The sequence below is a fragment of the Schistocerca gregaria genome, unplaced genomic scaffold (assembly GCF_023897955.1).
Source record: "Schistocerca gregaria isolate iqSchGreg1 unplaced genomic scaffold, iqSchGreg1.2 ptg001254l, whole genome shotgun sequence".
Taxonomy (NCBI): domain Eukaryota; kingdom Metazoa; phylum Arthropoda; class Insecta; order Orthoptera; family Acrididae; genus Schistocerca; species Schistocerca gregaria.
In genome coordinates this window covers 97,501-102,500 of record NW_026062571.1, presented here as the reverse complement: position 1 = coordinate 102,500, position 5,000 = coordinate 97,501, and the positions used below count along the sequence as shown (strand labels likewise).

General features: G+C 52.9%; 1 non-coding gene across 1 annotated transcript; it reads left to right on the top strand.

Annotated features, from left to right (window-relative positions):
• The first annotated feature begins 2,978 nt into the window (after positions 1–2,978).
• LOC126330120 (small subunit ribosomal RNA) lies at positions 2,979–4,865 on the top strand. Its single transcript, XR_007562731.1, has one exon. It is a non-coding gene; the product is annotated as a small subunit ribosomal RNA (ribosomal RNA).
• The last annotated feature ends 135 nt before the right edge of the window (positions 4,866–5,000 follow it).

Sequence of the window (5,000 nt, the reverse complement as noted above, 5' to 3'; positions counted from 1 at the left end):
ACTGCCACCACTATCCACCCCCCCCCCCCCTCTCTCTCTCTTCCCCCTTTCCCACAATACCAAATTTAACCAACTTTATTGCTTAACCTAACTGTGGCTGTACCAGATTATCGCTTAACCTAACTGTGGCTGTACCAGATTATCGCTTAACCTAACTGTGGCTGTACCAGATTATCGCTTAACCTATACTGTGGCTGTACCAGATTATCGCTTAACCTAACTGTGGCTGTACCAGATTATCGCTTAACCTAACTGTGGCTGTACCAGATTATCGCTTAACCTAACTGTGGCTGTACCAGATTATCGCTTACCTAACTGTGGCTGTACCAGATTATCGCTTAACCTAACTGTGGCTGTACCAGATTATCGCTTAACCTAACTGTGGCTGTACCAGATCATCGCTTAACCTAACTGTGGCTGTACCAGATTATCGCTTAACCTAACTCAATTTGTCCTTAACCTAACTCAATTTGTCCCTTAACCTAACTCAAGTTGTCCCTTAACCTAACTCAAGTTGTCCCTTAACCTAACTCAAGTTGTCCCTTAACCTAACTCAAGTTGTCCCTTAACCTAACTCAAGTTGTCCCTTAACCTAACTCAAGTTGTCCCTTAACCTAACTCAAGTTGTCCCTTAACCTAACTCAAGTTGTCCCTTAACCTAACTCAAGTTGTCCCTTAACCTAACTCATGTTGTCCCTTAACCTAACTCAAGTTGTCCCTTAACCTAACTCAAGTTGTCCCTTAACCTAACTCAAGTTGTCCTTAACCTAACTCAAGTTGTCCCTTAACCTAACTCAAGTTGTCCTTAACCTAACTCAAGTTGTCCCTTAACCTAACTCAAGTTGTCCCTTAACCTAACTCAAGTTGTCCTTAACCTAACCCACGTTGTCCCTTAACCTAACCCACGTTGTCCCTTAACCTAACCCACGTTGTCCCTTAACCTAACCCACGTTGTCCCTTAACCTAACCCACGTTGTCCCTTAACCTAACCCACGTTGTCCCTTAACCTAACCCACGTTGTCCCTTAACCTAACCCACGTTGTCCCTTAACCTAACCCACGGTTGGTCCCTTAACCTAACCCACGTTGTCCCTTAACCTAACCCACGTTGTCCCTTAACCTAACCCACGTTGTCCCTTAACCTAACCCACGTTGTCCCTTTGCCTAACATAGTTCACTGCTCGGAATCTCTGGTGTCGTTGTTATCCTCATGTAGATGTCTTGCGAGTGGTTGCTTACTTTCCACATATTCCCGCTATCCACTGTCAATTGTACTGCAATAGGACTATATCGGCCCCCCCCCCCTCTGTCCCCCTCTTTGTGTCTCTGTCCTCTCAAGCTGGTCGGTCTGGCGTGTGAGTGTTAAATGAGCCTCGCAGCTGTTCAGTTGCATTCAGATGTCGACGCCCTCAGTGTACGTCGTGGTATGGTCTGTGTCCATTGTCCGCTGATGTCGTACGCGTAACCCACACGCTGTACCGATCATCGGTAGTTACGTACAGAGTGAAGTAGTGTGATACGTGTGACTGTACGCTGGCTGTGCCCAACGGTGTCGAATCTCAATTTCCATATGTTGTGCTCGATGCTACTTGTCTCGTCTCCCAATAACAGCTAGGTTGCACTGTGGTACGCCGTAGAGGCGTGTGGGAGGAACGTACGAACGCATTGTATGTCACCCTGGGTCGCTGGGGGGTGGTGGTGCGGTGAGTCAGGTCAGGTCAGGTCAGGTCAGGTCAGCGTGAGCCGTCTGATGTAGTGACGCGTGTATTCCGACTTTGTCGTATTGCCTCACACAAAGTGCTACCCTGGTGGACCGCGTTCCATATCTGGGACATGCCGCAGATGCCGGTTGACAGTGGATCGCGGAAGGGACATCGCATACTTGCGCGGGCCACCTTCCACGTGTTCTCTTCTGCACATGTCGCAGTGTGTATGTGGTCTGATGTAGCGTGGTCGTGACACATGACATCCTGGCATGCAAGAATTGTTGAATTCGCAAATGTAGGTGGACATCTACGTTTACTGCCCAAGATTACGCAAATGAACTGGAAATCCGTTGTTGAGCGGTTGTTCACGCTGGAGGTGAATCTGTGATGGCGACGATCGGTACAGCTATTAACCGGTTGTTTCAGCGGTACCCGCCACATCCACACACGTGACTAGGCCCATGTGGGTATGAAGCGATACGCGGCGGTGGCTTGGTGGACTGTTCCGGCCGGTGAAGGGGGGCCGCCCGGCGTGTTGGCCGCGCGCTGCGTGGGCGCACGCGCAACAGCCGGCTCTGGTGGGGGGCGCCGAGTGGCAGGAGCGCCAGCCGACGGGCCCGGCAGGCGGCGCAGCTACGCTGCGGCGCACCCTGCACGCGGCGCCTGGCGGCCAAAGTTGGTTCAGCCGAGCCCGGTGCGAAGCGCGGTGGACATCTGCAGTGTGCTGGTCTGATTGAGACGCTGTGGCGTTGAGGATGCGCCGCGCCTGGCACTCGGCGCCGCGACGCCGTCTGCTGCTCGGTCGCCCCAGCGGTTCTCGCAGGTGGTTTGTATCGCAGTTGTGCGGACGTGTTGGCGCGTGCGCTGTGCTGGGAGAGTTCGCTTCTGCACCCAAGTGGGGCTTTGCCCTTGTGTGGCGCTGGCGTTGGAGCTGCCGGTCACCATAGGTGGCGCGTGTTGTCTCCCGCCGGCAATGCCACGACAGCACGCTCCCGGGCCTCTGTCGGCAGCGGCAAGCTCAGTTTGGAGCAAGGGTGTTCGCACTAAAACCGTCTACTCGCCTAACTCCGGGCGATTGCGCCTCTCTCGAAACCGACCAAGTACCTAGACGGCGCTGCGCGCCGCCGGGACCTGAGAGGGTTTCGAGGTGTATCGTGCAGGGGAGCTCGGCCTCCTCCTGTTTGCAGAATAATTGAGCGGACGCTTGCGTGTTCGCGCGGGCCCCCGGGACACACTCCCGGGCGGCCGGCTGCTCAGCTCTAGTTGACGCAGCTCCCTGGTTGATCCTGCCAGTAGTCATATGCTTGTCTCAAAGATTAAGCCATGCATGTCTCAGTACAAGCCGCATTAAGGTGAAACCGCGAATGGCTCATTAAATCAGTTATGGTTCCTTAGATCGTACCCACGTTTACTTGGATAACTGTGGTAATTCTAGAGCTAATACATGCAAACAGAGTCCCGACCAGAGATGGAAGGGACGCTTTTATTAGATCAAAACCAATCGGATGGCTTGTCTGGTCCGTTTGCCTTGGTGACTCTGAATAACTTTGGGCTGATCGCACGGTCCTCGTACCGGCGACGCATCTTTCAAATGTCTGCCTTATCAACTGTCGATGGTAGGTTCTGCGCCTACCATGGTTGTAACGGGTAACGGGGAATCAGGGTTCGATTCCGGAGAGGGAGCCTGAGAAACGGCTACCACATCCAAGGAAGGCAGCAGGCGCGCAAATTACCCACTCCCGGCACGGGAGGTAGTGACGAAAAATACGATACGGGACTCATCCGAGGCCCCGTAATCGGAATGAGTACACTTTAATCCTTTAACGAGTATCTATTGGAGGGCAAGTCTGGTGCCAGCAGCCGCGGTAATTCCAGCTCCAATAGCGTATATTAAAGTTGTTGCGGTTAAAAAGCTCGTAGTTGGATTTGTGTCCCACGCTGTTGGTTCACCGCCCGTCGGTGTTTAACTGGCATGTATCGTGGGACGTCCTGCCGGTGGGGCGAGCCGAAGGGGTGCTTTCGCGTCCCGAGGCGGACCCCGTTTAATCCTACCAGGGTGCTCTTTGTTGAGTGTCTCGGTGGGCCGGCACGTTACTTTGAACAAATTAGAGTGCTTTAAAGCAGGCAAGCCCGCCTGAATACTGTGTGCATGGAATAATGGAATAGGACCTCGGTTCTATTTTGTTGGTTTTCGGAACCCGAGGTAATGATTAATAGGGACAGGCGGGGGCATTCGTATTGCGACGTTAGAGGTGAAATTCTTGGATCGTCGCAAGACGAACAGAAGCGAAAGCATTTGCCAAGTATGTTTTCATTAATCAAGAACGAAAGTTAGAGGTTCGAAGGCGATCAGATACCGCCCTAGTTCTAACCATAAACGATGCCAGCCAGCGATCCGCCGCAGTTCCTCCGATGACTCGGCGGGCAGCCTCCGGGAAACCAAAGCTTTTGGGTTCCGGGGAAGTATGGTTGCAAAGCTGAAACTTAAAGGAATTGACGGAAGGGCACCACCAGGAGTGGAGCCTGCGGCATTATTTGACTCAACACGGGAAACCTCACCAGGGCCCCGGACACCGGAAGGATTGACAGATTGATAGCTCTTTCTTGATTCGGTGGGTGGTGGTGCATGGCCGTTCTTAGTTTGGTGGAGCGATTTGTCTGGTTTAATTCCGATAACGACGAGACTCTAGCCTGCTAACTAGTCGCGTGACATCCTTCGTGCTGTCAGCGATTACTTTCTTCTTAGAGGGACAGGCGGCTTCTAGCCGCACGAGATTGAGCAATAACAGGTCTGTGATGCCCTAGATGTTCTGGGCCGCACGCGCGCTACACTGACGGAATCAGCGTGTCTTCTAGGCCGAAAGGTCGGGGTACCCGCTGAACCTCCTTCGTGCTAGGGATTGGGGCTTGCAATTGTTCCCCATGAACGAGGAATTCCAGTAAGCGCGAGTCATAAGCTCGCGTTGATTACGTCCCTGCCCTTTGTACACACCGCCCCGTCGCTACTACCGATTGAATGATTTAGTGAGGTCTTCGGACTGGTACGCGGCATCGACTCTGTCGTTGCCGATGCTACCGGAAAGATGACCAAACTTGATCATTTAGAGGAAGTAAAAGTCGTAACAAGGTTTCCGTAGGTGAACCTGCGGAAGGATCATTACCGACTAGACTGCATGTCTTTCGATGTGCGTGTCGTGTCGCGCAACACGCTACCTGTACGGCAGTGGCCGTGTGCCGCGTGCGGAACCACGCGTGCCTCTCAAAACTAGCGGAAGTGTTGTTGTTGTTGTGTGGT